This window comes from Mustela nigripes, chromosome 1, assembly GCF_022355385.1.
Source record: "Mustela nigripes isolate SB6536 chromosome 1, MUSNIG.SB6536, whole genome shotgun sequence".
In the NCBI taxonomy this organism is placed as follows: domain Eukaryota; kingdom Metazoa; phylum Chordata; class Mammalia; order Carnivora; family Mustelidae; genus Mustela; species Mustela nigripes.
Genome location: NC_081557.1, coordinates 227,560,346 through 227,584,062, shown reverse-complemented (window position 1 = coordinate 227,584,062; position 23,717 = coordinate 227,560,346). Strand labels below are relative to the sequence as shown.

General features: G+C 37.8%; 1 protein-coding gene across 6 annotated transcripts in view; it reads right to left on the bottom strand.

Annotated features, from left to right (window-relative positions):
- The window catches only part of PCDH7 (protocadherin 7), a 421,951-nt gene that overhangs the window by 328,862 nt on the left and 69,372 nt on the right, over window positions 1–23,717 (bottom strand). The window lies entirely within an intron of this gene.

The following is a 23,717-nucleotide window of genomic DNA, read 5'->3' as shown; positions in this document are numbered from 1 at the left end:
ACCCAGTGCTTTAAAAAAATGTAAGCAAGGTGAAATTTACTCCACTGCTCTGGAAACCTGCATTGAGAGTCGTTTATCTACACTATAGGATGCAGTATTAGTGATATTATACTGTTTCCATTGTGTTTCTGTTTCCCCTATTAGGACTATAAAATTCTTGAAGACAGGCACTGTGCCTTATTCAGCCCTACACTCCTTATCTTTAGCATACTTTCTTAAATGAACAAATGACATTTACTTAGAGGGAACCAGAAGCTGATGGAATTCTTGCAAACTTACTCAATGAGTAACATCCCAAAATGAATAGTTCAATTTTAGTAATGCCTTGGTCTGCTTCCCTTTTAAAAATGTCAGAGTAGCAAATAAATATGCAACAAATGAAAAAATGTTTTAAACACTAGATTTTTCTCCATGCTTAAAAACATTGGTTTCAATAACCAACAGTCCAACTACCTTTTCATCGGAGGTTATAGTATCCTCTAGTGAAGATGATGCTATCACCCACCATAAAAATGGCACAGCCCTTTGGCTTTCCTACACACTCAGTATGATAGATACGTCAAAGTTCTATTCAGAGTAGAGCTAGAGTACAGGATTCTGATTGAGTTACCTCATGTGAGATGTGTTAACCACCAGAAGCCCAATATATCTTCATAATGCTTAGAATTATGTTTCCTTCATTTTCTAATTAAAGGCCTGATTATATTTATGACAGTTAGAGAATTTAATATGTGCATGTTTACTTAGTCGAAAAATGAAATTCATCAGCTCACCTACTATTCACTTTTATAATAATAATAAAAATGTAAGTAGCCTTAATGTTATTCTCTCAAAGTAAATTACATGAATTATGTTTTCCCTTCCTTACATGAGAGGGGAAAGAAAAGAGAGTACTGAGAATAGGGTTTAGAAAATGAGGGGAAAACATATCCTCCAAGGAATTGATTAAAGCTGGAATGGAATAAAAACAACAGTTTATGCTAGACTCAAATTTTACCTTATGCTCTAAAATTTTGAAAATAGTTTAACAGAATTCATCAGTATGAATCATGTCAAATTTGGATTTTGAATTTTCCCTAGAAATTGTATTGACTTATCAGTAAACACTTGTACCCAATATACATAAGAATTCATATTTTGACTAGAGTATTCAAGTAATCCTGTGTGAATTTCTAAAGCAAAGGTGATTTCATTATTTTAAATGTAATTTTGAGATGTTATGGTGTTGGTAATATTCCCAAAATGTATAAGAAGAATGATAAAACAAAGAGTGATAAATTCATAGGTATTGATAAGGAAAGATTTTAGGGCTTGAAGACAGTCTCCAAGTCATACAACCACCCACCCTACACCCAAACAGATGTCATGGACCAGAAAATTGAGCATCTAGTTCTAAAGCTTTAATTCTCATGAATCTTAAATTCTTAAAATCTTTAATTCTCAGGAATCTTAAAGATCCGGAAGCAGGTATCTTCCCCATTCTTGGAAGAGGCACATATTATCTCTTACCTAACTTGTCCTTTGCATATACTTGCCTCTGTCCACTGAACTGAAAACTTTAATTAGGAGACATGATTTGTGCACCTATGAATTATTTCACTCTACTCTTTTGCAAGCCTGGGCCTCGGCTTTGTCTGATCTTGTCCTCTACCTAGTGAGATGGTACTATTATTTCAAGGCCCACTGCTAGTTCTCTAAATCTTTTCCTGACTTCCTCTGGTTTCTAATTGCCTCCAGAGAGAGCCAGCATGAATTTCATGGACTCTAGGCTCTTTGGTCTTTGAGGAACAATTTCATCGTTAGAAAATCTCACTAAGTATATATTATAACTCTGCTAACATAAAGATGAATATGTTAATATTGCATATTAAAACATTTTATTTGACCTAAAAGGCCCTTGTTTTTCTTCTGATTTTAAAAGAAATGAAAACATTGTCATGGGTTCCTAAGAGTATTGTGGGTCCAAAGTATTTACCGGCCATGCCCAAGGAAAGACAAATCTACCTCAGTGTCCTCCCCCATGCCAGAGTTAAAGATTCTATGCTATGTTATCCTTAAAGCATTTTATTGGTACTCATCACTGTGCCAAGCAAAGAGCAGCCCCTAAGAAATGTTTGTTGAATATTGCTGGTCAATATTTCACCCTTTCTTAAAAGGAAATTGATTATATTTTTTACCTCCCTTATAAGTTCCTCAAAGAAGGCCCAAGGTCTTATGCACTTCTGTGTAGCTACAGACTCATAAATTATTTGGTATATGATAAGTATCTATTGATTCAAACTGAATGAAATTGTGCTTATCTTTATAAACTCATACCAGACACCACTGATTACCACTCTGAAAGAAATATTCTTTCAAGTAGAGAGTACAGCATCCTTTCCATTGAGAGGAATGTGTGAAGCTTTTGATTGTCGTTCAAATGTATTCATTTGCCCCAACCTCAGATTTGACGTGAAAGGGCCAAATAGAAATTAGCCCTAGTGGTAATCCATTCCAAAGAGTCAACATTGGATTTTATGAGTCATGCCCTCATAACGCTATAGTGTCTTTACCTTGACTGCTAACGTTTAGCCATAGGTCACAAGATGAAAATACAAAAAAGAACTGACAGAGTGAAAAGTTGTCTTTCAAATTATAATTTATAAGAGCTTGCATCAATTATTTATTATATGTTTGTATATATGTTATAATGATAAAGTTTATTTTTATCACTTATTTCCAATGAATTTATAAAAGCACAAAAAGAAATTAAGAACTTATATGTGGGATAACTGCAGATCTATTAATTACTAGGTATTTAATATTATTCTATATGTACTTTAAAATAAATTGCACGGGCACCTGGGTGGCTCAGTGGGTTAAAGCCTCTACCTTTGGCTCAGGTCATGATCTCAAGGTCCTGGGATCAAGCCCCTCATTGGGCTCTCTGCTCAGCGGGATCCTGCTCCCCCTACCCCCGCCTGCCTCTCTGCCTACTTGTGATTTCTGTCTGTCAAATAAATAAATAAAATCTTTTAAAAAATAAAATAAAATAAACTACAGGGGGTCCTGGGTACTCAGTTAGTTCCGTGTCTGACTCTTGGTTTTGGCTCAGGTCATGGCCTCAGGGATGTGAGATCGATCCCTGCAACCAGCTCTGCAATCAGTGGGCAGTCTGCTTGAGATTCTCTCCTTCTCCCTCTGCCTTTCCCTCCACTCCTGTGCTCACTTGCTCCCTCTCAAAAAAATGTTAAAAACCATTAAAAATAAAATAAACTATTTGTACACTCATTCATTTCACTGACATGTAATAAATGTCTGTTACAGATATCGTGGCAGGTATGAAGAAGCATATGTTACAGCAAATCTCAGATTAGTGAGACAGGCAGTCCCTTGCATTACATTTAGAGGATGATCAGGAGGGGAGAACATTTATACCAGAGAAACAAATGAGGGGCTCCTAACTCTGATTCAGGCTGCAAGTGAGGAACTTCAGGTTTTAGTTAATAAAATCATCAAGTGACATTTTTAACTATAAAAGTCATGAAAAGAGAACTAAAAAAGCAAAGAATAAAGAAGAAAAAAAAAGTGACTTACAATCTTACCATACAGACTTGAGCTACATACTGAAGAACAATGAAAAAGAGAATCTGTATTCCAGGCATGTACAAAGGCAAAGAGGCGTGAGATGGCATCACAAAATCAGAAAGGTGCTAGAGCATTAGAGCAGGAGCATGGTTTGTTTTATATATAATGTAAACCAGATCCACCCACTCTGCCTCTGTGGTCAGGGTCACTAGGAGATCAAAGGCAGGAAGGCAAGCAGGAGAATTGGTTTCTCCCTATGGGTCCATACAAAAGCCCCCTAGCCACAGGAGGTGGGAAGGCTGGTGAATATTCACAAACCTCCAAGCGACCAGAGCTTAGAATAAAGCCGACTTAGAGCAATTCTACACCTTCTTCCTCCTCAGTGAGAAGATATTTCAGGCTAGGTGGACGATAAAGATTGTCCTATTTCAGAAACCGACGTGTGATAACCATCTCTGCCTTCTGTAAGAGACTGACTTTTACAACACGTTCACATTTTTTCATTGCTTTAATTCGTCATTTTAGCACTAAAGACTAGCCAGACTAGCGGAGAGGTCATTTCCGGGCAGCGCGGGACGGAGTGGCCAGCGGCCCACAGAGCAAGATGCCTCAGTTGTACGGTGACTACTGCATCACATACCTCACCCATGAGTCTCATTCTGTGATGAAGACACACTGCCGTGGTAGGAAACACAAAGAGAATGCAAAAGCCTAATATCAGGAACAGATGGAAGAGCAGGCAGAGAGCCTGATCAACAAAACCACTGCATTTTAACAAGAAAAGAGATCTGCTACTCTATCATCGCTCCTCCGGCAGGGACAATGGTCCTACCTCGCGCCCAGTCCCCCAGGCTCCTCAAGCTGGTATGATCCCGGCACCCTCTACAGGGGACCCTTCCATGATGCCAATGATGGCAACATCGTGCGGTAAAGCCAGTGGGACCAGCTCCTGGAATGTGGCCGCCTATGGGAGGCCACATGTCAATGACTCCAAGGCCCCCAGTGATGAGACCTCCCACCTGTCCCGTGATGATACCCACCTGGCCAGGAGTGACTCAGGTAGACAGATAGAGACGGGAATCTCTTTATATCCATTTTTTTTTTTAAAGATTTTATTTTGGGGGGAGAGACAGAGCACACACAAAAGCAGGGGGAGGGGCAGGCGGACAGGGAAAAACAAACTCCTTGCTCAGCAAGGAGCCCTACTGGGGACTTGATCCCAGGACCCCGGTATCATGACCTGAGCTGAAGGCACACAGTTAACCATCTAAGCCACCCAAGAGTCCCTATACCCATTTTATATTACTTGTTCTACTTTCCCGGGAGATCATGGTGCTCCGACCTTGGGTGTTTTCTAACAACAGGACAAGGAAGACTTGCTCCCTCTTTCCTATCAAAGAGAGAATAGTTTTTGCAGAGGAGTTAGTAGGACCAAAAAGAAAAAAAAAAAAAAAAAGGAAAAAAGAAAAGAAAAGAAAAAGAAAGAACAATTTTCATTTGTATTGTGAAATGTGAAGATAAAACGGTCAACTGTTCAGTTTACAAAATTTTAAAAAGTTTAAAAAAATGAAGACTAGCAGAGAGGTTCTTCCCACTTGACCACTCAGAGAAGGGCAAAGTTTTGCTCCAGGTCAGAATTTCAAACTAGTAGGATCACACCTAGCATTTCCCTTTCCCACTCTTCAGTGCGGAGACCTGGGTGTTCAAGGCCTGCGAGTTCTATAGCAGAAAACACAGAGAATTGGGGTAAGAGGGGAGCTAATACTGGCACCCAAATTATTAATTTTGAACATTCCTTTTGTGCCTTAATTTGTTTAGATAATTTCTTTAATTGTCCATTTTATTGAGTATATGTAGCTACATCATTAATCCAATTTGATTTTTTAAGAGGTTAGAGGCTTAATAGGGAATGAGAAAAGAAATGATAAACTCTATTTTCCCAGACACATTTGTAAGCTTTTCAAGAGTGAGTGGAATATGAATATTTCATAATTGCATATTTTCTTTTTGGGGACCAATAGCCATTTAATATAGAAACCATTAATAGAATTACCAGATGGGCGCTTTATTTGATTTTAAAGTGGTTTCAAATAGTAGCAATTAGTCATTGATGAAGACCTCTAAGTTGAGAGGTTTTTCGTAATTCAGCGCTATGATAATTTTTGGGTATCATCTGCAAAACAATAAATACAAAAACGTTTATAAAAAGCAACATATGTCTTGACAATTTTCTAATTATCTGTGTGTAAAACACTCAATTTCTTCTGTACAGACGGAACTTTTTACATGACACATTTGTACTCCAAAGCCTACAAAAGATTACTAGAAATTAGTAAGCCCATATTTCTACAATTTGTTTTTTCTGATTCTGCTTGGTTAGAGTCCGGAGTTATGTTTATTTTTCCCATAAGAAGAGGTAACTGCTTATATGAAAAACAGGGGGAGGATGGGTGTTGAACTGAAAGCTTGAATTTAGTCAGAAATAGCATTAAAAACTAGACTCCACACTTTTCAGTGAAAATAAGAGGGGAAGGATGCCAGATGGAAATCGGCCAACTGGTGTTCTTTTAGGAATTGTGCCTAAGTTATTCTGAAGGGGGAAAAAAATAAGAAGAAAGAGAGGGAGACCCCAACAGGATGCCCTGAAAAAGTTTTCTGCTTCACTTGTCAATAAAGAAGCAGGAAACAGTTATTACTCAAACATCTAAACAAGTCTGCAAAAAAATAAAAGTAACAAAAATAACAACAAAACTACTGAATAGTTTATACCAGGCAATACAATTTAGAGTGACTTTTCGTGATATTTGGAATCTATCAATTACCAAGTATACTATTTCACCAATCAGTGATTGATAACTGCATTTAACTCTTTCTCAATATGTTTGTTTTTTATCAGTACTGGCATCTCTTCTATCCATCCCACAGCCTTTGTACATGTTTGGAGCTCACTCATCGTCTGCAGACACCAACACAGAGACGCGCCTCTGTGCCTGCCCACCTCTCCCTCCCACACCAGCTGAGAAAAGCAACCGCCCATGTCACTGCGGGCTCCCCAGAGAGCCCACTGCCACTGCACATGTTTTTGTCCCTTTGGGGAAAAAAGGGACTTGAGTTGTTGAGATCTCTCTTGCTTGCAAGTCTCCAAAAAATGAGGCTCTCATCAGGCATCTCGCTTTGGAATTTACAAAATATTCAAGATCAGAAAGCTTCTCTCCATTGGAATTTTGAAAACGTACCAAAAATCACCAAATTTCTTTTTTTTTTTTTTTTTTTTTTTTACAAATCAGCGAAGACTGTGACAATATGTGCTGGGTTAGGTCTAGGAATGTAATATTGAGGCAGAAGGCTTTGCTTCATCAGATTTTTAAAGAAGCAACCAGAATCCAGATATATAGTATTTGTGCTTTCAGATTACATTTCGAAAGACTAATTTCACATTCAAAGGCTTTGACAGGGGAAATCTTTCGGCCTGTTTGAGTGGCCGAAAAAAAGGTCCAAATGGTTTTGCTGACAGTGGAAGAGCTGAGGTCTCCTTGGAAAGATGCTGGTTCCCAACCAGGGTTTACTTGCAGAACACTTTGCGAGATTGGATTTTATTCTCCTTGCAGTGAAAATCCACTGGAGAATTTTAAATAGTGGAAAGATATATTTGCATTGACACTGTAGAAGGGTCACTCCATAGGAGACTGTATTGTGAGTGATCGAGGAGAATTGGAGACACAGCAGATGTTGGTGGCTTGAGCTACAATTTAGAAGATGATGTGGTGAAAAGTGGTGAGGTTTGGTATAGATTTCTGAGGTAAAGCTAATATAAACTCCTGATGGATTGGGTGACATTGTAGAGGGGGAAAAGAGCAAAGAATGATCTCTGTTTTTTCACCCTGAACAAAGTAAGTGGTTATCAGTATTATTCACTCAGAACGGTTTATGAAGAGAGCAAATTAAGGTATTGGGGGGAAAAGGAATCGTTCTGCCTTCTATCTGTTGTGTTTGTGATAGTACTAATACTAGCTTGGTTGAGCAATTATTCTGAGCCAAGTACATTTCTAAACACATATGTATTGTTTTAATTGATATTATTTACTTATTTAATCCTCCCAAGGACCCTGGGAAGTGGTTATTACTATTATTCTCATTTTACACATAAGAAAACAAAAGAAACGTGCCCCAGCCAGCCAAGCAGAATTTGGTGCCCGAAGCTATCGTATAACCACTGTGTACTCCAGGGGCGCCTGCCTGAGTGGCTCAGTTGTTAAGCTTCTGCCTTTGGCTCAGGGCATGATTCCAGGGTCCTGGGATCTAGCCCTGCATTAGGCTCCTTGCTTGGCAGGAAGCCTGCTTCTCCTTCTCCCACTCCCCCTGCTTGTGTTCTCTCTCTCACTGTGTCCCTCTTTCTCTGTCAAATAAATAAAATCCTAAAGAAAAAAAAAAAAAAAAAAAAAAGAACCACTGTGGACTCCTGCCTCTACCAGTGGAAAAGCTGAGTAGGTAGCTGTCCTGAGTATGAATCCCAGGGGGAGGTTTGAGACGGCGATATACGTAAACACAACCCTGCAGTACTGCATGATTTAGACATCTAGTCGAAACAGTATGGGACACTAAGAAGACATAGTCCACGATGGAAGAGGAAAACCAAGTGAATACGGTGATATGAAGCAGTCAAGGGAGAAGGAGTGAACAACTGTCCAAAGGCCAAGATGTAGACAGGGAGACAGAATTAACCCCTGGATTCAGCATAATGAATTCTGATGACCCCGACAGAGCCGCGTCAGTGGAATGGAAGGGACTGAAGACCCATACAGTGGATTTTAAAAACTTCCCTATGTGAGTAAGTGGGGGATGACAATATACGTGAAGGAAACCAGAAACACAAGGCTGTAACTGGAGGTGGCAGCTAAAACAGAGATGTGTGTGTAATGTGTGTGGTTATTTGGGTTCTTTGTGTTTAAGATACGTTATAACCACATGTTTAAATGAAAATTAGCATGACCTAGTAGGGAAGAAGAAATTTATCTACTAGAATATATCTTAGGGTAAATGTAAATTAAGTGTCCTTGAATGGGAATTGTTTGCAATCACTTTTATGTTTTATTCACAGGGACTTCACCACATACTAGAACACTGTTGAAAACACTAATCATCTTACTATCTCAGGACGAAAAAGGAAGAGGGGCATTCCCTTGGACTTCTCCTCTCATTCTGGGACATTGTTCTCTTATCTTAGTTCAGTAAGTCCTGCAAAGCCCCAACAATCAAACTGTCTAACTCTCTCTAAATCTTGCATCTGTAAGTATTTCATCAGTTTACTTGATTAATTTGGCTATTGGCTTGTTTTTTTTTTTCTTTTTTTCTCTTTTCTTTTTTTTTTCCTTCTATCACTTGTCACTATGCTAGATAATCTGGATGAGTCATTCATCTACTTAGCTCTGAAATTCTTTTTCCCCTATATTCTAGTGATAATCACTTCTGCTCAGCTTTGGTAATTCACACCCATAGATACAAAATGGACTGTTTCTAAGCACAGTGTTCTACTGTAATATGCATAATTGTGAAATTCTCTCCTCTAATCCCCTGTCCCACTTGTGCACTCCCACAAAAGCTTCCAACGTTGATGCCCTCCACTGCTTTGCCTCTCCATTTTCTAACAGTGTCCAATTCTTCTTGGCTTGATGGCCCCTGACACCATACTTTCATGGATGCAATTGATTCTTCCCTTCTTTGACCTCCTCTCACAGCTGCCGTGCCAGTCCCATTACCAAATCGTACCACCATCTGGTTGCTCTCCTCCTCCTCCTAGACTGCCAAGAGTTACTGAGAAAATTGAATAACCACGCTGATTGACTCTGCTACAGATTTATGATTTCCAGTGTCAGCTGAACTCTCAGCACTTAACAGCCCTGTTACTCACTCCTATTTGGCTGGTCTCCCCATTCCACAGAGCAGCTGCTCCCACCACACCCTCCTCAGATGCTCCCCTCTCCCTTTCACTCCCCTCAACCTCGACACACTATTTCGTCTTCTACTGCTGAGAAGATTGCGGCCATCAGGCAGGAACCCCTCCACGTCCCTTCTCCACTTCTCCATATTTGCCTGCATCTTCACTCATTGGAACTTCATTTTGCAACTCAGAAGAATCCTCATTATTTTATGCATTTGATCTTTTGATTCCACTCCTTCCTGCCTCTGACAGGGTCCTATTTCATCAGTGGGCTTTCTCTTTTCTGTCCAACCTATAAATCTCTTTCTTTCAACCTATAAACCTACCTAAATTTCCCTAACTTGTAAAAAAAAAAAAAAAAAAAAAATCTTTCTTCATTTCTTCCACCACCAAACGGCTGCTTCCTTTTCTCTCCTGCAAGATTGTTGGCAAAATACCTCTCATTCAATGGTTCTGCTTACTTACAACTATCTCCATGAAACCTGCTGTAGTCTTACCCTGCCCCCATGCTGATGAATCTATTAGAAATGCTGCATAAAGGAGTCTTCTCTCACTCTTTAGTTTTGTTGTTGCAAGTGCTGGGAGTTTAGCTTTAATATCAGTTTATTTACTTACTAACTGCTTAAATTTGGACAAGATACTTAACTGCTCTAAGATTTAGCTCCTTCACATTTAAACTAGGGATGCATGGGATACTTTTAAGGACAGTCAGATTTCCGTTGAGCAAAGTACTTTTCACCTTCTGGATTCCATCTGGTAAGACAATTATTCAAAGTATGTTGCCTCTCCTTAACCAAAAGGTTGATAAGTCACCTCAAAAAGACATGTTGGCATTCCCTCTTTGGAGTCTGAAAAGTAAGCATAGTGGTGAAATACATTAACATAATTGGCTTTAAGTCATTCTAGAAGTAGTATCTAAAGAGAGAGTTTACCAATTCCTACTAATCCCTGAATTTATCTCCACCTTCCAGAGCTGGAATAGACTTTTTTTATTTTTTTTCCCCCCTGAGCACATTTCTTTATCTTCCACAGTACCATGCGAGCTCTGGCTCATTGTCCCCGAAGTTATCTTTGATTTAGAATATTAAGTTATAAATTTGGTTTCCATTGGTTGAAAACAAGTTGTGTTATTAGTACTAAATGAGGTAATCTGTGTATTATTTTTTAGTGTTAAATCTAGTGCCTAATAACAGGTAAGTCAGGGGCGCCTGGGTGGCTCAGTGGGTTAAAGCCTCTGTCTTTGGCTCAGGTCATGATCCCAGGGTCCTGGGATTGAGCCCCGCATCAGGCTCTCTGCTCATCGGGAAGCCTGCTTCCTCCTCTCTCTCTGCCTGCCTTTCTGCCTACCTGTGATCTCTGTCAAATAAATAAATAAAAATCTCTTAAAAAAAAAACAGGTAAGTCAACTTTTGCTGTTGTAATAACTTTTGATATTGTTACTATTAGGATGTCTAATCCGCCCTTAGCGACACCATTTCTATCTTTGCTTTTCATCACACAGCCTCTCCAGATTCCACATTTACTTTGGTTCTCCTTTATGTTACCCTCACTATGGCTCATCAAGATTGGCCATTTGCCTCCTTTTGTTTTCACTCTGTCTGTATTCCCCCAGGAACTCATATAGTTCTGTGGAGTCACTGTTACTAAACGTACATGAACTCTTTAATTTTTTCCCTTCCCAGTCTTATTCTCCTACATTTCAAATTCCACTCCCCCCCCAAATTCCACTTTTTAATGAAAATGTTAAAAATTAAAATCTGAAACAATTTTTTTTTCCATCCCTATTTTCTCTCTCCTTTCTTCTCCAACTTCCAATCGTGTACCAAACATTTAACATCCTTCTGCCCATTCACAACTTGATCTCTCTCCACAGAAAGCATCGGAATCACTTGATGAGGCTTTGTCAGAAAGTACTAGTTCCCTTACTCGTCTCCTTTTCACCAGTACTTTAACTATAAACTGATTTCCTTTCCACCAACAGAGCCATCATTCTAAAACACTTACTGTGTTATAACCTTGCTCGAAAACTTTCAGTGACCTTTGAATACTTACAGTATAAACCCAAACAGCTAAACATAAAATCCAAGGCTCTTCTTGAGATGAACCAATTTGTTCTTTCCAGTTCATCTTGAGCCACCCATCCAATGTTTCCTACACTCTAACCACACTGTGACTTTTACCAAATATACAAGGAATTTTGATGTTTTCATTACTTAGCTCATGATATCTTCTCCAGTTGAAATGCCATTCTTCCCTGCTGCGTGTAAGTGAACTACTAACTATTACAAGGTTTGAATAAAAAGTTTCTTGTCATGGGGCGCCTGGGTGGCTCAGTGGGTTAAGCCGCTGCCTTCGGCTCAGGTCATGATCTCGGGGTCCTGGGATCGAGTCCCGCATTGGGCTCTCTGCTCAGCAGGGAGCCTGCTTCCCTCTCTCTCTCTTTGCCTGCCTCTCCATCTACTTGTGATTTCTCTCTGTCAAATAAATAAATAAAATCTTTAAAAAAAAAAGTTTCTTGTCATGAAACATTTCCCAAATGTCTTCACTTTGTCATCCTATAGCACTTTTAACACATCCGACTCTCTCAGTTTGATGAAAGCACTGATAGTATCTTTCCCATATTTATATTCCCAAGCTCAAACACAGTTTCTGGTCCAAAACTTGTATTCAATAATTATTATCAAGTAATTATTTCCCTCAGTTGATCTTCAGAATAGAAAAATAAATTCTGAAGTATATATATATATATATATTTGAATATATATATATATTTGAATATATGCATCATGTATGCAAAGGAAATATATATTTCAAAATATTTATATAGATAGATATCTAGATAGATAATATATGTGCCATCAAAATAATGTAACACTTTTATGCCTTTATACTCCATTGGGTAATTCTTCAGCCAGTCAGTACATGAATAAACACAGACATTAGTATTCCTGATATATATTACTAATGGTATCAATAAAGGTAATATTCTGAATTCACAAAGCAAGCATTGAGAAAATCCTAAATTATATCTACTACTAAGATATTCTGACAATATGTTATATCAGAGGTTTTACCCTTTCATACTAATATTACCTAGAAAATTTTAAGTTGCCACACCATAGGTAACAGCAACATTAAAGGCGTGATGGCATTCCTTCTGAAACCTATGAAAAACAATAAAAATTTCAAACAGAAATACAATCTCTTGTAAAAAATTATATGATGAAGTATACTGAATATGATTTATACAGGATTTTACATAAATTTCATGATAAAGCATAAAGCAGGTATTTTGAAAATTGTGTATTATGAATGTGGATATTTATATATGGAACCGTGGGTAAAACACTTTGCAAACATATGGTATGTGCCACCTCTGCCTTATGTGGAATATTAAGATTGGCTCCAGTAACACAGAATAACTTTACAAGACACTTTTCTTGAAAGATTTAACAATATAAGTACCATACATTAATCATTATTCATAGACCAGGAGTTCTATATTCTTGAAACACTAGTTAACCCCTGGCAGGTTATGCACCCTTTCAGCTCTAACAGAAGGAATCTGACCTTCCTTGATTGAAAGTCAAAGATAAGACAGCAAACATCCAGGCAGAAAGCATCTAGTCTAATAGAATATATTTTAATTGGAATTAAAGGTGAAAAAAGAGAGAGAAAAAAAGAGTAACTCCATAGCCTGTACCCTACAATATTGATGATCCTTAAAATTTCACTGTCATGGAACTGCCAGAACTGTCTTACTACAAATGAAATCCTATGAAGTTTTTTTTTGTTTTTTGTTTTTTTCAAATGAAAAGAGCAAATCCCATAAACTATAAGACTGGGAAAATCATATCTGTCCTATCTGTGGCATAATTTTTTTTTTAAACTGCAAAGAGCAAAAAGCAATCAGAAATAATTGAAAATGTTTTGATAATATGCTGCAAAATTAAAAAAAAAACTGATATAAAAATAAAAATACTTCTGGCTAAGTTCTGAAATAAAAATCAGCTTAGGGCTTGGGCAGTGAGTTCCGGCAATGATAGTAGCAAAAATGGATTTGGTGAGTGATGATTTTTTTTAGTCTTCAGCCTCAAGATAGCCCCCAAAGCATGACTTTATTTGAGATCATTGTTTAACATCAAAGAAAGTCTCTTTCGACCATATTGGAGAAAAAGAATTTTATATTAAAATCATGCTTTGTGTCTATCCCAGAAACATCATAAAGACTTGTCATATTGTCACACATAAACAGTTCAAGTTGAACTGAACATCATGTTCCAAGAATGGTTTCGTGCATATTGATTTCAGAAACCATGCATTAAAATATATTTATTTTGGTATTAATTATAGTAATTCCTCTACTAAAGAAATAAATCTCTAGGGCGGAGCACTGTGCCGATGCCAAGAAATGACTGAAGACAGTCGTTGTCTCTACAACTTTGTAGTCCACGTAAAGTGTGGCAACTAATGGCACAGCATTCCGAGTCTCCGAGAAATAGGTTTCACTTAAAGGGCAACACAAATCCCTTTAGAGTTATTTGTCTCTTCCCTCTGGTGCTTCCTTCACACTGGTTTGAAAGTTATTCCCCTAACAAATAAGGGTCTCCGCTCGCCTGTCTTTAAAGACCTCTACTGTCTGAGTCCCATTTTTCCCAGCCTCAAGTTGTGTCTCCCTAACATGCATCCAATGCCTTATACATTTTGATCTATTTTCCAGCTTCCTTGTATACCATCCTGCCTTGCCACCTACTTGTTGACCACCAGAAGAGGTGCCTTCCTTTTGACACCATGTAGTTCTCACATCTGAGAAACACATATCTATCTTAGTAACAAAAAAAGTTCCTGCAATAGAGCAGATCCTGAGTAACACAGAGGAATGCGCACTTAACAGAGATCATGTGGCTTGTGATATACATATGTGCACAGCATCTCATCTGGGTTGCCCAGTATTTGATACTTTGTAGGAATGCAATAGCCTCACTACCTAATCTAGTGCAGGAATTCAGTAAGTATGTATTGAATGACTAGTATTATACACTTTATTGAATGTCTTAGAATCACATAAAATTCCCATTTATTGCATCAAGTGAATTCAATCAAGCATCTGTTTATCTTCTATAAGCAAGGCACTTTGCTAAAAACTGGAAGGAGATAAAAATATGAATCAGACTAGGACCTTCCAAATGAAGAGATTATAATGTACGAAAGAAATAATATGCATCTACACTTACATGCACAAAATATCCTACCATTAGAGATAGGAAGAGTCAGGTAGCATAACAATCACAAAGATAGGGGTGCCTGGGTGGCTCAGTGGGTTGGGCCTCTGCCTTCAGCTCTGGTGGTGATCCCAGGGTCCTGGGATCAAGCCCTGCATCAGTCTCTCTGCTCAGCGGGGAGCCTGCTTCCCCCTCTTTCTATGCCTGCCTCTCTGCCTACTTGTGATCTCTCTCTCTCTCTCTCTGCCAAATACATAAATAAAACCTTTTTTTTAAAAAATCGCACAGATAAAATGGCTTAAAATTAGCACTAACAACATGGCAACCAGGAAAAGAGGGAAGGTAGGATTCATTCATGTAAAATTAGAAGACGAGAATTGCTGGAGGAGGTAGTAGTATAGGTGAAAATAAACTGGTAGGAAAGGGTAGAGCAGGCAAAGTCACTTAAAACTTACCAGGCTTACGGAAACATAGGAGTTCATGAAAAGAAAGAATGGAAAGCAAAAATGGGAGAGGAGGATTAGAGTCAAAGGAATGATTCTAAATTAAGGAATCTGAAATTTATTTCTTAGAAATTAATAGGCACTAAATGTTCCCGAGCATGGCCTAAGAAGCAGTAAGTTGGCCTATCCTTGCAAGACTTTGGGCAGCAATGTACGTAATAGTTCAGCTTTCAGTGTAACATCTCAATCCACTTTATGTAATTTCTACACAAACACTAATAACATTTCAACTCTACTTTTCATGCCTAACCGTGATCTATTTTATTTCACAGTTTTGAACAGTTACCAGCAACAGAAAAAGAGAGAGAGAGAGAGCTCTTTCTTTATCTCCCTCTTTCTCTCTCCTTTTTTTTTTAAACACATATTGTTATGATCAATATTGCTAGATGGCACAGAGAGTGGAATAACTTCTAATCACAGTCATTAGGGCATATCAATTTCAAATTCAACTAAACAATAAGTAATGGCAACTATTGCAGGACACCCAACCTACAATGAAAAGTAGTCAATTTAAAGATTCAATGGTAACATATCTCTTAAGATAAGTTAAGAGAAAAAAACTGCAGCAAAATATTTGGGGAAAAGTGAAATAAAGCATTCCCAAACCTCACAGTTAAACAAAATTGAATGGCAACCCAAACGACATGGCGGTAATGGAGAAGAGCACGTCACGGTGCAAAAGGTGCTTCTCCAGCCAGCCTTGACACCCTGGATTTGAATAGAATTCCAAATGCTCAAAGACAGCGGAAGTGAAGGTATGATTATGAGCTTACCTAAACACCCAGCTGAAGTCTACTAGAAAACAAATAAATACAGCTGTTGCGTACTTCCCAATGTTTGTTTTAATGAAAATTTTATTTATTTGCTTATTTATTTGAGAGAGAGGGAGAGAGAACACAAGCAGGGGCAGAGGGATAGGGATAAGCAGACTCTCTGCCGAGCAGGGAGTCCACCGTGGGACTTGGTGACCTGAACAGAAGGCAGACGCTTAACCAACTGAGTGACCCAGGTGCTCCTTAATGAATAATTTCTAAATCAAAGAAAAAGCTCAAGTATGAGTGGATAGTTGGTCATTTTTTTTATTATATTCTCATGTGTTATAACCAGATCTGCATTTTCAAAATAAGTTTAAAAACTTACTTTTAAAGTCACATTAAACAGAAAGCTTATTCAACAGGTTGTGAAGTCTCTACCGACAACTACTTCTAAAATCAAGTTTAGATTCCTGTAAAGGCTTAAGGAAATCAGGTTTAAAGTCAGATACATACACAATTTGGACCCTAGCCTAACTGATGGCTAGTATAAGACCTCTGGAAACCCTAGCTGTCTGTTTTTGGTTTTGTTTTTGTTTTTAATTAATTAATTAATTTAAGGATTTTAAGATTTTATTTTTTTATTTGACAGAGAGAGACACAGAGAGAGAGGGAACACAAGCAAGGGAACTTAGAGAGGGAGGAGCGAAGGGAGACGCTTAATGACCGAGCGACCCAGGCACCTCCAGTTGTCTGTTTTTAGTAGCAGATAACACTTAGAGACATCCACTATGTGTCAGGCACCATTCTGTATTGCATTAAAACTGCTTCGCTCAACTAGTGCTCAACTAGTGAAAACCTGTGTGATCTGTGTCACAGTTCTGAGCCTTCTTTAATAGTCCTGCTGTTTATGCTGGCTCCCATCAAGCCAGGCCTTTGTAATAAATGGTGTATATTAACTCATTCTATAACATATAATTTACATAGTATATTAATTCATCCTCATTGCTTAATGATGCTATAAGACTGTTATTACCTTTGTTTAAATACAGGAAAGATTTTAAGATTTTATTTTTTTATTTGACAGAGAGAGACACAGAGAGAGAGGGAACACAAGCAAGGGAACTTAGAGAGGGAGGAGCAGGTTTCCCGGTAGGCAGGGAGCCCAAGCTGAGCTCAATTCCAGGATACAATGTTACGAATATTGGGCTGTAAAGCCCAACAATCTTCTGGAGGTGATTTTCTCTTCATTCTACACTGCTGACAATTCAGAAGATGCAAAAGATTAAGTTGCTCAAAGTCTCCAAGACTAGGATGTAATTGGTGTTCCTTTAATTTATGAATTATATATCCCTTTAAATTGTATTCATAGGATTCAATTCATTCAATGTATCCAATTCATTTAAATTGTTTTCATAGGAAATCCAAGACAGGACAACACAGAGTAATTCCAATTCTTAGTAAATACAATTCAAACTGAAAGATCACTCAGATCAGATCATTACAAGGTAACACTCAGAGCAAAACTTAAATTGCAATTTTCTGATTGCCTGAAGATATGATACTATGAAACTAAAAAGAAAAGATGTTTAGTAACATCTTGGAAACACATTTGTGATCACCCTAGCACAATTGATTACTGAATTATTTTGTATCACAAATGCAAATCTGTCCTTATTTTAGAAAGCAGAAGTTGCAAGTGATTATATATGATCAATTATAACTCCATAATTTGTATAAGCTTTCTATTCCATTTGTAGACAATTTCTACAAAGTGAAAAAGGAGCAATTTGAATTGATGTGTTAAACGAGGGAAGTCAGGAGAAAAAAATAAAATTTAACCAGCTTTCTCTCTATAGAGTTTTGCATAACAGAGACTTTAGACTTCCATGAATACTCAGTTCTGCGTACAATAAAATATCTGTAAGCGACATAATAACCAGCAATGTTCCAAATGGCATCCATACATTAACTCCTGATAGAGGCTACGGAACAATTTCTGAAAGGGGAAAAAGAAGAGCTCTGGACCTGCTGTAGTACATAAGCTCAAAGGAAACGAATAGCCTAATTACATAGCCGTGAAAGAAGCCAACAGATTTCAGTGATTGGGAAAGAAAGCTTGACAAAATCTAGGGAAATTAGTCAGATCCTTAAATTAGTTTATTTCTTTGCATCTTCTGAATTGTCAGCAGTGTAGAATGAAGAGAAAATCACCTCCAGAAGATTGTTGGGCTTTACAGCCCAATATTCGTAACATTGTATCCATTCTTCATGCTGCTGTTAAAAGGCAGAACCAATCTGCTGGCAGATGACTGTCTTTGGCTTGACAGAAACTTCCATTTTATGTAATAAAGACAAACACACACAATCTGAATATGTTCTCTCTGGGGAGGGAAGAAAGGATGAGAGACCCCTTTCATGTCATGCACTTGATAAATTATTTCTAAGATGCATATTTTTTTGCTCAGGCCTGTCCAAAGGCAGAGTTCCATTGTGGCTTTCCAAAATGCAATCCTTTGTAAGCAATTTCAATGGCCCTTAATAGAATCCTATGAATCACATTATATATTCAAAAATATGATCACCCTAATACATATCTTTTATGTTTGCTCTCAAAATTGTGAGAGGTACTTCTGTTTTATCTAAGTGAAGCCTTTAGGCATTTATTTGTGGTCACTTGCTGTTTAAAATACAGTTCATTTAATGCTATTGCACATTCAGTTATTTGATATGCTTTTAATTCAGGGGAGTACTTCATACCATAAAAATCCTTTTTAACAAATCTGTTCTGAGTTCAGAAAGAAAAAAAGGATATGCATATTCTTTTATTTTAAAATGAAGAATTAGGGGTGCCTGGGTGGCTCACTGGGTTAAAGCCTCTGCCTTCGGCTCAGGTCATGATCCCAGGGTCCTGGGATCGAGCCCCGCATCAGGCTCTCCACTCAGCGGGGAGCCTGGTTCCCTTCCTCTCTCTCTGCCTGCTTCTCTGCCTACTTGTGATCTCCGTCTGTCAAATAAATAAATAAAATCATTTTTAAATAAATAAAATCTTTTTAAAAAATAAATAAATAAATAAGATGAAGAATTATTTTTTAAACATTTATTTTTTTTTTTTTTCTTAATAAACTCTACCCCCATCGTGGGGCTTGAGCTTATGATACCAAGGTCAAAATTTGCATGCTATACCAACTAAGCCAGCCAGACATTCCTAAATGAAAAATTATTTTTAATTCTGGTCCATTGTAACATAACCATCAACAGTCTTAAAGCTTTCTTCCTTTTTCTCATTGTCTCCACTAGACCCATTGGGAGTACAATGGCTTAGGTCACAACATGAAACGTCATGCTAATTAAACTGCTAATTAATTGGTATAGGCAATATATTGCATGAAGTAGATTGCTGTATTACACTGTTTTAACTTTTGTGCCATTTCAACTTGGTAACTGCTAATTTAGAATCTTTTAGTCATGTTCTTTAATCCGAATGCTAATCTCAGATGACAAGAGTACATGATTACTAGGGAGCTTTGGTACAAGATATGTGCTGCATTTCTTCCTAGTATTAAAATTGGTTTATTGAAAGATAAAAAGATCCTGCATTTACAGATTCTTGATATTCATTTAAATATATAACCTCTTTTAAAGTAGGACTAGCTGGAGCTCATCTTCATAAACATTTTCACAAACGTCTCAATCCAAATTGAAAGGCATTTATGTAACTAGCCATCATAGAATTTTTATTAAAAAGTCTCATTGGAAAAATTGTTTCCTTAACGTTATCGGTATCTTTCTTAACACAGACTTTTTTCAATTATATGACTTTAACAATCAAGCTCCAACATGGGGTTGAAAACAGGGCACAGTTTTATGTAATAAAAACTCAGGGACTTTAAAAAGTCAACCAGCATAAAGTTAGAATGCACTATATCCACTTGAAATGTATTATCAGGAGGCAGCCAGTTTCTGATCTTTCTAGAATGCATATACCAAGTGTCTGCTTCTTTCATGAGCCTGACACACAGAAGAGGAAAAAAAAATTCCTTGCAGACCCGCCTTTTAACAGCTAGATATAGAAAGAAGAAGAAAGATGAGAGACCTGGGTTCCCTTCACCTGCTATTGAAACAGAACAGAATTTTCACTGACAGAATTGGGTAGTTGGGCGGTAGCAATTAGAAAACAAGCTGAGCTCAAAACTCCAGTCTCTTAAAACAGGGCATGTTCGCTTTCCCCCTAACGTCTAAGGATATAGTCTAGGAAGGTATTCATTTATAACTACATTAATCTTAACTTTTCCTTAGTAATTCACAAAAAGAAGCATAAGGTAGATTATTATGGCTGTAATAGCATCCATAAGTACATAGAGCAGTCCACTATTTCACGAAAAAAAAACTAAAACTTACTGAAATGGATTGCCTAATAAAAATCTGTAGTTGACTTTCTTTTCAGATGTTTGGTTGCTAAACTGGGAAATGAAAATATAACTTCCTCATGTTTTCACAAGCAATGCTGTATGTTCCCAAGAACACAGAGCGTTTCTGAGCTCTAGATTTTCCTGTCAGACTTAGTAATCTATTTTATCCAGCACATAGTTTCAAATAGGCAAAACAGCATTTTTAATGATGACTTGTTTAACCTCTCCAGCACGCTTAGCCAATTACAATGTTTAAAATGAAAGCCACTGAACTCCCAGACCTTAAATATTATCCAGTTCAATCCCGCCAGTGTTTATTTTGTTTATATTTCACACATTCAAATCTCATCTTTAGTATTTATTAACAAAGCACATGTTCTGCTTAAAAGGACTTCAAAACTAAAGCGTGGAACCTCTTGGGTGGCTCAGTCAGTTCAGCGTCTGCCTTCAACTCAGGTCATGGTCCAGAGTCCTGGCATTGAGCCTGAGCATAGGGCTCCTAGGTCAGCAGGAAGCCTACTCCTCCCTTTCCCTCTGCTTACAGCTCCCCTTGAAAAAGTACTTCCAAATAGAAGAGCTTTGATGGAATTTCTCTTTCTCTATCTCTGTCAAATAAATAAATAATATCTTTATTAAAAAAAAAAAAAAAAAAGAGGGAGCCTGGGTGGCTCAGTGGGTTAAAACCTCTGCCTTCAGCTCAGGTCATGATCCCAGGGTCCTGGGATGGAGCCCTGCATTGGGCTTTCTGCTCAGCGGGGAGCCTGCTTCCTCCTCTCTCTCTGCCTGCCTCTCTGCCTATTTGTGATCTCTGTCTGTCAAATAAATAAATAAAATCTTAAAAAGAAAAGAAAAGAAAAGAAAGCCCTCATCATAGATAATAGATACTAATTAAATATTTGCAAAGAATAACAGCTACTTATTTATGGATTGGTTATCATAATCCGCATCATCGTTAGTTCTTAAAATAATCTGGCAAATAATTAATCATTCTTGGGTTTCACAATTTTTAAGCTACTGGGGAAAATTATACTCCCTTATGCTTATAGATAAAGTGATCCTTCAAAAATTGTTCTTTGACCTTTTAGGAACTTTCATCATGGATTGTGACAGGTTTGATTTCAGTTTTCACAGCTTCCTTTCACTTGTCTGTACTTGAAGAAATTGCAGCTCACAGCGCTCTAAGATTTGGATTGTAGCAGATCAGGAACTGATGAATCCCCTTGGAGAACCTGTACCCACACAATTTTGCTGAGTTTCACGCCATAGTATATGAAGTATATCAAGTGCTTGGAGTTACCTACTCTGTGAAGTGCCTTTTATTTCACTAGTGACAGTGATGCTGAGTTTACTTTAGCCCACGAACTTCCCAGTCAGCAGCAACTACACCCTATTCATATGTTAACTATAAAACAACGATAACAAAATTAACAAATCGAGTCCTTGTCAGGTCATACTCACATTACCTGGCTAAATCTCATTTAATAATCACAATCAATGTATGACACAGATGTGGTGACTAACTTTATATTACATGCGAAAAAATGGAGGCAGAGTCAAGTTATCTGTTCAAAGGACACTCAGTTTGTCGTGTCTGAACCGCGTCTCAAACCCAGGCAACCTGGATTGCCGACACTGCCCTCTTAGCTACTATCATAGTCCTTCGTTTAGCACATGGCTTTGTAGTAATTAGCCTGTACGGCTGGAATTCCCATTAGACCGTGAGCTCTCCTTGTTCAAAGAATACGGTTGTTATTTGCCTCAATCCATAACAGCCTTCATTTTCGAATAACGTTTGATGCAAATAGTACGTGGTCACATATTTTAAGCCTACAAAACAAGTAGGTTAGAAAAGAATTTCTTCTTCCCTTTCACCAATATTTAAAGCAGACTTTCTATCACAGATTCCATCTTTATCCAATATTTCTATGTGCTAAGAACTTCGGAATGCCTTTCACATCTAAGTCATGCATGTTGAATTTGCCACACTCACGTTAACAGATGTGTGATCTGAAAGAACCAAAAAAAAAAAAAAAAAAAAATTCCACTTCTGTACCCTGAGATAATTCCAGAACCTGACTTGCACCCCAATCTTTTGCAGTGCTTGGCCTGAGAGCTCCTTGACCCACTTGCTGAGTGGAGCCTCTCTGCAGTCCAGTGGCAGGACTCAGAGCCCAGCTCTACCTCCTGCCGGCTTTGTATCTTTGCAAATTTACCCAAACTTTCTGTGCCTAATTTTCCTCATTTGTAAAACAGATGATATGACAATAATGGAATCTGCTTCATGAGGCTGATATAAGTATTTAATAGAGCAATGAATATATCGTCTGCATAGAGCTGACTCTTGGTAACAAAAATTGGATGAAACAGGTGAAGGGGACTAATAGTACATTTATCTTGGTGAGCACCTAGTTATACATGGAATTGTTGAAGTGTGGTATTGCACACCCGAAACCAATAAAACAGTGTTTTTGTTTTGTTTTGTTTACAACAGTGTTTTTTAACTACACTGGAATTAAAGTTTAAAACATTAAACATTTGTTAAATAATAAATAGTTATCAAAGAAATACTAAAATCAGTTCAAATAATTTGTATTTATCAAAATACAAATGGAATAATAGCATACAAAAAAAATAATATCCAGAACTAAAATGAAAAGCATAGTCTTTTATTCCTCAATAATATTTTTGAACGTTTTTTTCATATTTTAGTGAAATTTTTACTTATAGCGGGTCATGGGAGAGGCTTGGTAGGTGGTCTCCCATCTAAATCTCTAATCTTGTATAAGGAAGAATAAACTGACAAGATTAAATTTTATTACCTAAGTCGGTTCCATAAATGACCAGAAGTTTCGCCAAAATGAAACAAACGTTCAGTGTGACCAGTTCTCTAACTAAGGATCCCAGACGTTTATCCTTGCCACCTTTGTGATTTGGAAAGCGACGCCATTGCCAGTTAGCACGCACCCTCCTCCCCAAATTGACATCCTGTATATGCTTTCACTTTGCTTCATACTGTGTCTCTGACCTTTCCCAGTTGGAGTAGTGGCTGGAAGCTAAAATAAAAGTGCTGTTCTTCTGAGTGAGGCATTTCATGACTAAACATTAATCCTGAAATTATGACCGTTACAAGACTCCTCTGCCTGTTGCTTCTCCTAAGCAGAGGACTATAGGATGAAAGGCCCACAGCAGTAAACACCAGGGGCTAGTGTTTCCTTCTCCTCTGAACCCAACCAGGCTGATCCAAGCCCAGAATGCCTTTGAAGTCAAAGAGACCTTCATGTGCTGATCAATCCTAGGGGGGTAAAGAGCAAGAAAAACTGGTT